The sequence below is a fragment of the Physella acuta genome, unplaced genomic scaffold (genome assembly GCF_028476545.2).
Source record: "Physella acuta isolate Inbredline_101_S28 unplaced genomic scaffold, ASM2847654v3 ptg000114l, whole genome shotgun sequence".
Classification (NCBI taxonomy): Eukaryota; Metazoa; Mollusca; class Gastropoda; family Physidae; genus Physella; species Physella acuta.
In genome coordinates, this window is record NW_026731634.1 from 71,969 (window position 1) to 85,000 (window position 13,032).

Consider the following 13,032-nt stretch of genomic DNA (forward strand, 5'->3'; position numbering starts at 1 on the left):
AGTACCGTTAAGCCTAGGCTATTAATTTTATATTAATATTCTACTTTCGTTTTAGGACAATTTGCTACGGATTCGAACAAATAAAGTCAAACTATACGCTTCTTTAAAAATCAAAATCACAACTTAACGTAGACTTTATTTTTTATTTTAGCTGTCCTACACCTTGTTGTATATCAGTCTCAATGTTTACGATTTTAAATAGCTTAACACTATCAGAAGTAACGTTTCTATTTTTTAATCGATTTAATAAAACATTCACACTTGGTTTAAAAAATACTAGCTGGCAAGTGGAGAACGAGAAGTTGGTGACCTACTTACAAGCCCTATTACACAGAGCCCTAGAGAACAATACTTAGATCAGTTCTTAGCTCTGAGAATAACAAGTAATAACACAGAGCCATAGAGAACAATACCCCGAGCAGATCGCAATGCTTAGAATAACAAGCAGAACACATTGAGCACTGCCTACAACAAATGGGAATCACAAACAACACTAGGGAAACATTTTTTGTATTAATGAATAATTTAAATGGGTGCAGGACATTATCCCCCCCCCCCCCCCATACTTTACCTCCCACCCCTGGAGCAATTACCCCCCTGTCAACTAACTTCGCCAGGTTAAGGATTGGGATAGGGTTAGGGTTTAAATGTGTGTTCAGCGTGCTAGGATGAATGTTAGAGTTAGGGTTAGCTATAGGTTTGTGTTTGGGGTTTGGGATTAGGGAGGTAATCTCTGGGAGTGGGGGGGGGGGGGGGGAGGGGGGATGTCCTAGACACAAGGTAAATATTGTGGAACAAATGTTACAAATAGTACAAAAGTTGTATGAATCCGAACGTGTTTATGAAAATCTTTTTTAAACAAAACAAAATTAAACGAAACAAAACGAAACTCAACGGAGTTAAACAGAGCCGAACGGACTTCTTCAAGAAATTCTCCAACTTGTTACAAAGTTTTCAGGGACCGTCAGCCATTTCTTCAACAAGTGAGAACAGAAATCGATAAATGAAGAAAGGATAAAAAAAAAACTCCCCCCCCCCCACATCTTCGCTCCACACTCACCCTCTTCTCTCCACACCTCCCCCTCACTCCCGCGCCCCTAAAACCTCTCCCACCTCCTCACACTCGATTCAAGAAAGAAAAGAGGGACGTGAGCCATCAAGTTAAATTTGAACACAAACAAATCCTTTGAAGATTAGAACTGCATCCGCAGAGGGTCTAAAAAAATAAATAAATCCGGGCTTTGGGGAATTTTAAAAGCGGCTAATATAGAATCGGTGCATGTGGTATTTAGATAGATCTTCCTGTTTTGAGAACCTACATCAGCAGTTGTAGGGGTAAGGTAGGGTCAGAGGTTGTGGGGTGTGGTTTATGATAAGGGTGGGTTTAGGTAACTTACAGCGATAGGGGGGATAGGAAGTCAGTGTATAATTGGTAGCTTAGAGGTTGTTTACGATTGGTTTATTACAGATTGTGTACGATTGGTGGATTACAGATTGTGTACGATTGGTGGATTACAGATTGTGTACGATTGATCGATTACATATTGCTTATGATTAGTAGATTACAGATTGTGAATGATTGATTATTAAAGATTGTGTATGATTGATGATTACAGATAGCGTTTGCTTGGAAAGAAATCACACTCTGACACCTTAGAAGCCTTGCTTATTCTAAATTTCCCTACTTTAAAAAAAAGCCCTAAATCAAGATACAAATAGATTTACTGAAATAGAAACATTTTCATTTGTACCGTGCACGTCACTATATTGCAAGTATTTTAATGCACGTGAGTATTTAAAGACCATTGAGTATAGCGGCCTAACATATAGTAATCACATATAACACTAACCAGTCAGGCCGTTTAACATATAACCCTACAATTGATATTGTTTATGTATGAAACAAACCTCAAATATTTCTTTGTCTAAACCAGGGGTCTCCAAACTACGGCCCGCGGGCCGGATGCGGCCCGCGAAGTCCTCTCATCCGGCCCGCGGAGATCTTTTCGTCCAAGGAAAAATCGTTTGTTAGTGATGGTTGAGGAACTTTGCCCAGAAAAATCAAAGACATGCCTGGAAGAAATAGGCCCCCGAACTGAAATTTAATAGTTAATGCGGCCCTCGGACTGAAAAGTTTGGAGACCCCTGGTCTAAACCGATGTTACACTTGACCGCGTCCACATTCTCCCCGCGATACCACTGTATCGATACCGTTATCAACAACACCCACGTCCACCGGCACTTAAAAAACGAAAGTACCTAAACCACATTACTAAAGCAAATTTTTCTTTTTGTGTGGTGTGTTTAGCTGAACACCTGATGCACGACCAGGTACGACAACAGGTAAACAGTGCAGGTGAGATGAAAGATAAGCGCAGCCTTGTTGTCGTTCCTGAAACAAGCTCACTAATGTCTTAACCACTTCCTGCTCCAGTCGACCGGCAAATAATCACGCGCGCAAATTGTTTACCGGAAGGCGAAGATAAGCGGCGAATTTCATCCGGTGCGCCGGCTTTGAAAGTGTGCACGGTGTGGGGGTGGGGGCTTAGCACGGTGTGGGGGTGGGGGCTTAGGTTCTACCGACTAGCAGATGGCCGAGTTTCATTCCACGGCACGCGCCCACGTAAGATGCTATAAATAGAAGTGGGAGGCCCACCCCGCTTGAAAAAAAAAGTGAAATATGCATGAGTATCTTTCACTGGACTAAGTAGAGTTAAGTGCAGATAAGTAAGGGAGGGGGGGTCATATAGATTTTGTGGTGTAAGGGGTTTCATGTAGAGTTTGGTGGTGGGGTGGGAGTGGGATAATACTTAATATATGGTGTAATAAGGGGGAGTTTTGTGATAAAGATGGTAGTGGGAGAACATGCAGAGTGTGCTCATTACGGAGTTCTGATCAGTGGTGTAAATCAATGGACGCCAGCTAGAAAAGTCTCAAAGGTATTTGAGAGGTCCATAAATTAATTTAAAAATCATGCACGGCGTAGTTACAATTAATATGGTTATAAAATCCTGCCTGTCTGGTTTATTTCGGACTTTACTAAAGATTGGATGTATTTGATGTTTTTAATATTTTCGGTAACTAAATAATTTTTTTTTAAAAAAGCAAAAACAATTTGGTTTTCACGTGTAATGGCGACATAAACAATGGCATCCTGCTATTCGATAAGCCGCCATAAATTTTATTGTACACATTGTAAGCTAAAAATAGAAAAACTAGGTCATGGTGTTTAAATTTGCATTGTTATTTAAAAACTTGATCTGCAAAGTTTTGTAAACAAATAGTTATCGATCACTAAGTTACTGTACAGCCAATCAATATTTGTCTTACGAAAGTGAAACATCCGGTTATAACTTAGGCTTGATGAAAATAAATAAAAATGTAGCCTTAAACTCAACAAATTATTTTCAAGTTCTCTGGATTTGCAACTTTGATAGCATTTATTCTAAAAATATAACATTTTAAAATTAATTTTAGGCTTAAGTTTTTAGTTTTTATTTTTTTTACGGTCTAAATCTAAAAAGCACGTTTTTATTCCATGTCAACAACACTATGGAAGGAATCTCCTCATCTCGCTGGTGTCCATTAAGAAGCTTAAGGTTGGGATATATATATATATATATATATATATATATATATATATATATATATATTGCCAGGAAGCTTAGCTGTTGCTTTGAGTTCGACTAGTGATCAAGCTAATTAGGATGTATGCTGTGGTATTTTCTACAATTTTCCTCTCATTTGTTGTATAACGCTATGTTACTATTCACCTCACTCTTTTAAACTAAATAAAAAATAAACCGGGAGTGATCTCCCCTAAACTTTCTCGAATATTCTAATATAACACTACAGGGGATGGCAACTCGGGATATAGACTTCTAGACATGATTTTTAATCCATTTTAAATACTCACATTTCTTAAAATAGAATATAATCTCGTAGAAAAAAGAAATGCACACCAAGTGAACGCTAAATAAAAAAAGCGAATAATAGTGCGCAATATTATTAGTACTTTATAAATTTACATGCGTTTTTTGAGAAATCGGAAATAGCGTAAATAAGTACTTCCGGTCAACGGAAATTACTCAAAATTTGACAGAAGGTAGAGAATTAGCTCTTTTACTTACATATCAAATTTCATTTATCTATCTGAAATAGTACTCAAGTTATAGGCTTTTGAAAAATTCAAAGTAGAAAAAGTACCACTTCCGGTTATCGGAATTCGCTCAAAAGTTGATACGGATCTACGATTTTGATAAAATACTTATATATGAAATTTCACCAGCCTAGCTGTAACGGTACTCAAGTTATCGTGTTTACACACGGACACACAGACACACAGACACACAGACACACACACACAGACATACGGACAAGATTGCAAAATTATGTTTTTCCGTATCAGTGAGGTGTAAAACGTCGAGATTTGTAAAAATCTCGATTTTTTTTTGCACGATTACAATACTTTCTCTATACTACGTATATACGAGAAAGTAAAAAACAAACAAACATTAAAAACCAAAACGAAACAACGTTAATGGCTGTTATGGGGGAGAATATATCTGGCAACTTTCTCTCCATTAAAAAAGTCAGCGGGGGACAACTCTGGGTTATTTTTACTATGCGCGAGACAGCCGGAGACACAACTTCCGGTGCAAAAAACGTGGGCGTTCATTTGTTTCCTAAAAAAAAGAGTTACACTTACGTTTGTGAGTGTGTGTGTGTGTGTGTGTGTGTCTGTGTGTGTGTGTGTGTGTGTACGCAAAAGACCAAACCCCCCCCCCCCCCCCCCAAATAAAAAAAAAAAAAAACCCACATTATGTAACACTCACACAAAAATTTAGTAGTTCATACCATTTACGGTGATCTACACAGTATGTCTAAATCCTTCTCATACAAATTATACTACATTACAAGAGCAAGACGAAGGATGGGCTAGCTGACCAGGGACATTTTAATAGGGGCCCACAACCGCATATTAAAATTTTCATTGTGTATTTTTCCCTATCGAACCCCGGTGATCGTCCTCAGCTGGATGGGGATGCAACAATTTAAAAAAAAAATAAACCGGGAGTGATCTCCCCTAAACTTTCTCGAATATTCTTATATAAAACAACAGGGGATGGGAACTCGGGATATAGTTATGATTTTTAATCCATTTTTACTTTCTCGTATATACGTAGTATAGAGAAAGTATTGTAATCGTGCAAAAAAAAAAAATCGAGATTTTTACAAATCTCGACGTTTTACACCTCACTGATACGGAAAAACATAATTTTGCAATCTTGTCCGTATGTCTGTGTGTCTGTGTGTCTGTGTGTCTGTCTGTCCGTGTGTAAACACGATAACTTGAGTACCGTTACAGCTAGGTTGATGAAATTTCATATATAAGTATTTTATCAAAATCGTAGATCCGTATCAACTTTTGAGCGATTTCCGATAACCGGAAGTGGTACTTTTCCTACTTTGAATTTTTCAAAAGCCTATAACTTGAGTACTATTTCAGATAGATAAATGAAATTTCACATGTAAGTAAAAGATCTAATTCTCTACCTTCTGTTAAATTTTGAGTAATTTCCGTTGACTGGAAGTAGTAATTTACGCTACTTCCGATTTCTCAAAAAACTAATGTAAATTTTTAAAGTACTAATAATATTGCGCACTATTATACGCGTTTTTATTCGGCGTTTGCTTGGTGCGCAATGTTTTTTTTATGAGATTCTATTCTATTTTTAAAAGTTTAAGTATTTAAAATGGATTAAAAATCATAACTATATCCCCAGTTACCATCCCCTGTTGTTTTATATAAGAATATTCGAAAAAGTTTAGGGGAGATCACTACCGGTTTATAAATACTTAAACTTTTTAAAATAAAATAGAATCTCATAGAAAAAAGTATTGCACACCAAGCGAACGCCGAATAAAGATGTTCATAATGGTGCGCAATATTATTAGTTCTTTATAAATTTAGATGCGATTTTGAGAAATCGGAAATAGCGTAAATTAGTACTTCCCGTCAACGGAAATTACCCAAAATTTGACAGAACGAAGAGCATTAGATTTTTTACTTACTTGTGAAATTTCATTTATCTATCTGAAATAGTACTCAAGTTATAGGCTTTTGAAAAATTCAAAGTAGAAAAAGTACCACTTCCGGTTATCGGAAATCGCTCAAAAGTTGATACGGATCTACGATTTTGATAAAATACTTATATATGAAATTTCATCAACCTAGCTGTAACGGTACTCAAGTTATCGTGTTTACACACACACATACACACATACACACACACACACAGACATACGGACAAGATTGCAAAATTATGTTTTTCCGTATCAGTGAGGTGTAAAACGTCGAGATTTGTAAAAATCTCGATTTTTTTTTTTGCACGATTACAATACTTTCTCTATACTACGTATATACGAGAAAGTACAAATTCAAATCGCCAATAGGTCTAGTACAGCACCGTTCCTGGGAGCCCACCGGTTCTGTTTTACCTGGGACCCCACGGGGATTTTTCCCTTTAGACCCACGGGCCAGTACACATCTGAGCAAGACCATAAGGGCATGCGCTATACACCAAGAGATTACATTCTACAGAAAATACCGCATGCATCGCATCAGCTACATAACACGCAAGTCACGATATGAACACACTGGGCCTCACGACGGTAGGTTTATTTACAGGAGATTAGCGAATCGGCCATTAGAGAATAGCAATTTAACCTTGGATTATTGGTAGCTCACAGAAAATAGTAACTGGTATCAAATCTTAACGAAACAAAGTAGCAGAAACACAACGGGTAGTGAAGTACCCACTTTTACTTGTGTTTTGTTTACTGTGATGTTGATGAATGTAATTATACTGGAGGTTTGATCTGGGGGTAAACGACAGAAGGGTTACTGCCAAGTTAGACATTAGGAGTAAAATTGTTGGGGAGGCACTTAACGAGAAGAATGGGTAGTGTAAGAAGTAAGGTGTAGTGTTGTACAGAACCGACTTCTTTTGTATTTATTTTCTGTCCCTTTTTATATATTTAAAAAAAAAAATAATTAAAAAATTTTTTTCTTTGTTTTCTTTGATGTGGAAGGTTTTAACAATGGCTAAAGATCTTGGTTCCAAGGACACTGTTTTTGCTGTAACTTCTTTAAAATATGCTCTGATACCCTTCTCCAAATCTTTTTTTAACTTCTAAACCTACTAGACGTGCCTTTTTACTTTCTCGTATATACGAAGCATAGAGAAAGTATTGTAATCGTGCAAAAAAAAAAAAAATCGAGATTTTTACAAATCTCGACGTTTTACACAGCACTGATACGGAAAAACATAATTTTGCAATCTTGTCCGTATGTCTGTGTGTCTGTCTGTGTGTCTGTCAGTGTGTCTGTCTGTGTGTAAACACGATAACTTGAGTACCGTTACAGCTAGGTTGATGAAATTTCATATATAAGTATTTTATCAAAATCGTAGATCCGTATCAACTTTTGAGCGATTTCCGATAACCGGAAGTGGTATTTTTTTCTACTTTGAATTTTTCAAAAGCCTATAACTTGAGTACTATTTCAGATAGATAAATGAAATTTCACATGTAAGTAAAAGATCTAATTCTCTACCTTCTATCAAATTTTGAGTAATTTCCGTTGACCAGAAGTACTAATTTACGCTATTTCCGATTTCTCAGAAAACGCACGTAAATTTATAAAGTACTAATAATATCCCGCACTATTATGCACATTTTAATAGGCGTTCACTTAGTGTGCAATTCTTTTTTTTTTACGAGATTCCAGTCTATTATAAAAAGTTTAAGTAATTAAAAATGAATTACAAATATTGTCTATGTCCTGAGTTGCCATCCCTCGTAGTTTTATATTAGAATATCCGAGAAAGTTTAGGTGAGATCACTTCCGGTTTATTTAGGTGCTATCTGTAGGTGACCCTTTTTACAAGCTTTTATTTAACTCACTTCCTCTGTCTGTCTGTCTGTCTAGATCGAAACTGCCGAGCGAAATTGCAGGCAATTCTAACTGACAGATACGGTTCGTAATGTTTATAACCCCTTCAGGTTTGCCATGCTTTGTTTTTGCCTGGTACTTGAAGTTTTGAGGCCTTGTACTTCCCTGGGGCCATGACTGCCCCCCCCCTTTTTTTCTCTATCTCATTGTTTACTCAATTTTCATGACATACATCTTGAAAATAAAATACTTAAAAAAAACTTTTTAAAAAACCACGTTTTTCTTGTGGACTAAAAAGTAGAAAATAACTATTTACATACATTTGATGACAAAAAACGTGGGTACGTTCACCATCAAATTTCCCGACCCATCTGCCCGACCCACGTTTTTTGTCATCAAATGTATGTAAATAGTTATTTTCTACTTTTTAGTCCACAAGAAAAACGTGGTTTTTTAAAAAGTTTTTTTTAAGTATTTTATTTTCTCCTTTTTAGTCCGTTGCTACACATGAAAAACGTGGTTTTTAAAAAAGTTTTTTATATAGTTTATTTTCTACTTTATCTAATGACTTGATTAAGTATGAATTGACTAAGTGTTTATAAATACACGGACTAAAAAAATCTTGAGCGACCAGGATTCGAACCTGGGTTGTCGCGGCCACAACGCGAAGTACTAACCACTATACGATCACGGCCAGCGCGCTCACATCGATTGGGGCCGAAGTAACTGTGTCAATAAGCCTCCAGTCTTGTCGGTATCTTTAGAAATCATGTCCTCAATTTTATGGTCCTTGGGGCGTAATTAAATTAAGCTAATTACGGTCTCTAATTGCTAGTTTTTATGATTGCATCTGAAATTGTTAGGCGAAAGTAACCTGCATGCCAAATTTCAGATCTATAGAGCAATCAGAAGTGGGCTAATTTTCGATGTCAATTTTAACAACAAACACACAAACGCGAAGCTGAGTTAATAAAAACGTGTTAATTAGCTTTCATTCGTGTAAGATATCCCGTGGTTAAACACACTTTACAAATTTTCACCCACAAGCTTGACACCAGAAAGAAAAAAAAAAACATGGTTTCTTTCTTTTCCTGGGTTTATGTTTTTATGTGACAACTGTAATCTCAGTCTCCATGCCCAGAAGGTATTTGCAAAAGTGCAGCATCATAAGTGAGCGTCCAGGTAGATACAAGTAAAATGTGTAGAAGACAAGGCCAAGAAAAAACAGCAACAATATATTACATGACGATTCTCTACAGGCTCCAGGAAACATACGATGTACAAGATAACATAGGAGAAGTACTAATAGTTAAACCTGGCTAAAGCTGTCCTGATCACCATTTTCAAACTGCAACTGTTTTTAACCAACTGTATTAAAACTTTTCAGTAAAAAAATAAAGAACAGCGGGTTATTATCAAATGCAACTAAACTCATTTACCGTCCCTTTTTATAAGGGATCCAAAATTTTGTATTTTAATAAATGTCATTAGACTAATTCCATCGAGAGTACTTGGATTAAAATGACCAAACTATTCCTTACTAAAAGCTAATGTGTTTAATTTTAAACTACTTCTGTACTTTAAGCTACTGATAACTAATATTTGGTATTTGATCAACTGTTAATAAAGTAAACAATAATATGTTTAGTTTGAAAGTATAGACCTTGAGCTGCCTTATCATTAATTGCGTTAATGATTTTTTTAAAAATTGTAGCTATTTGGTTAAACATTGCCTCCCCTGTTCTATTTTTAAAAACAACTGTAGTTCGTTTAAAGTGTAGGATATAACAGTACAATGGGAGGGGGGCGTGTTACATAACATACCGCTCTTCCTACATAAAAACCTTTTAATTGAAAAACAAATACACCATTAAAATAAATCCATCAGCACAAGCACCAACTGACAACCACCACCACCACCACCAACTGACAACAACAACCAACACCAACTAACAACCACCACCAACACCAACTGACAACCACCACCAACACCAACTGACAACCACCACCACCAACGGACAACCACCACCACCAACTGACAACCACCACCACCACCAACTGACAACCACCACCAACTGACAACCACCACCACCACCAACTGACAACCACCACCACCACCAACTGACAACTACCACCACCACCAGCTGACAACCACCACCACCAACCTACAACCACCACCACCACCAACTGACAGCCACCACCAACGGACAACCACCACCAACGGACAACCACCACCACCACCAACTTACAACCACCACCACCAACCTACAACCAACACCACTAACGGACAACCAACACCACCAACTGACAACCACCACCACCAACTGACAACCACCACCACCACCACCAACTGACAACCACCACCACCAACTGACAACCACCACCACCACCACCAACTGACAACCACCACCATTATTGACAACCATCAACTACACCTAACTAGACCACCACTATTATTGACAACCACCAACTACACCTAACTAGACCACCTATATACACGTTTTTTCAACATTTTACAACCGTCAACATCTGCCGACGTCATCTTCAACTGTCAGGGACTCCCCCCCCCCCCCCCACCACCATCGCACCAGGTGTCACCCAACTCCCACGCACGCCGTGAGTTCAATACTCACCATCGGCTGTATCAACACTGCTCACCCTTCTCTGTCCCCAGCTGGATTAGCCCTCGAATCGTTCGCTTGAGCCTTTCCCTATCTGGTTGGCAGCGGTTCTCAATCTCACATGTCTCTTGTACCCCATTTCAACTTGACCAGATTACCCTAGACCAAGGGTCGGCAACCTGCGGCTCGCGAGCCGCATGCGGCTCTTTTGATGTCAAGATGCGGCTCTCCAGCTACTTGTACAAATACTAATAATCTTAATAAAAAAAAAAATATTTGAAATTAAAAAAATGTTAGTGGCTCTTTAAAACCAGGGAAATTTTGAAAATTGTAACTTTTGGCTCTTCCGCTTCGAAAGGTTGCCGACCCCTGCCCTAGACTCGACTACATAGCCTAGTAATTTATTCCTTTTAAACATAACAACATAATCTTAGTCAAGTGCCCCACATCAACTAAACAACATAATCTTAAGTCTAGTGCCCCACATCAACTAAACAACATAATCTTAGTCTAGTGCCCCACATCAATTAAACAACATAATCTTAGTCTAGTGCCCCACATCAACTAAACAACATAATCTTAAGTCTAGTGCCCCACATCAACTAAACAACATAATCTTAGTCTAGTGCCCCACATCAACTAAACAACATAATCTTAGTCTAGTGCCCCACATCAACTAAACAACATAATCTTAGTCTAGTGCCTCACATCAACTAAACAACATAATCTTAGTCTAGTGCCCCACATCAACTAAACAACATAATATTAAGTCTAGTGCCCCACATCAACTAAACAACATAATCTTAGTCTAGTGCCTCACATCAACTAAACAACATAATCTTAGTCTAGTGCCCCACATCAACTAAACAACATAATCTTAGTCTAGTGCCTCACATCAACTAAACAACATAATCTTAGTCTAGTGCCCCACATCAACTAAAAAACATAATATTAAGTCTAGTGCCCCACATCAACTAAACAACATAATCTTAGTCTAGTGCCTCACATCAACTAAACAACATAATCTTAGTCTAGTGCCTCACATCAACTAAACAACATAATCTTAGTCTAATGCCCCACATCAACTAAACAACATAATCTTATGCTAGTGCCCCACATCAACTAAACAACATAATCTTAGTCTAGTGCCCCACATCAACTAAACAACATAATCTTAGTCTAGTTCCCCACATCAACTAAACAACATAATCTTAGTCTAGATCCCCACATCAACTAAACAACATAATCTTATTCTAGTGCCCCACATCAACTAAACAACATAATCTTATGCTAGTGCCCCACATCAACTAAACAACATAATCTTAGTCTAGTGCCCCACATCAACTAAACAACATAATCTTAGTCTAGTGCCCCACATCAACTAAACAACATAATCTTAAGTCTAGTGCCTCACATCAACTAAACAACATAATCTTAAGTCTAGTGCCCCACATCAACTAAACAACATAATCTTATGCTAGTGCCCCACATCAACTAAACAACATAATCTTATGCTAGTGCCCCACATCAACTAAACAACATAATCTTATGCTAGTGCCCCACATCAACTAAACAACATAATCTTAGTCTAGTGCCCCACATCAACTAAACAACATAATCTTATGCTAGTGCCCCACATCAACTAAACAACATAATCTTATGCTAGTGCCCCACATCAACTAAACAACATAATCTTATGCTAGTGCCCCACATCAACTAAACAACATAATCTTATGCTAGTGCCCCACATCAACTAAACAACATAATCTTATGCTAGTGCCCCACATCAACTAAACAACATAATCTTAGTCTAGTGCCCCACCTCAACTAAACAACATAATCTTAGTCTAGTGCCCCACATCAACTAAACAACATAATCTTATGCTAGTGCCCCACATCAACTAAACAACATAATCTTAGTCTAGTGCCTCACATCAACTAAACAACATAATCTTATGCTAGTGCCCCACATCAACTAAACAACATAATTTTATGCTAGTGCCCCACATCAACTAAACAACATAATTTTAGTCTAGTGCCCCACATCAACTAAACAACATAATCTTATGCTAGTGCCCCACATCGACTAAACAACATAATCTTATGCTAGTGCCCCACACCAACTAAACAACATAATCTTATGCTAGTGTCCCACATCGACTAAACAACATAATCTTATGCTAGTGCCCCACATCAACTAAACAACATAATCTTAGTCTAGTGCCTCACATCAACTAAACAACATAATCTTAGTCTAGTGCCCCACATCAACTAAACAACATAATCTTAGTCTAGTGCCTCACATCAACTAAACAACATAATCTTAGTCTAGTGCCCCACATCAACTAAACAACATAATATTAAGTCTAGTGCCCCACATCAACTAAACAACATAATCTTAGTCTAGTGCCTCACATCAACTAAACAACATAATCTTAGTCTAGTGCCTCACAT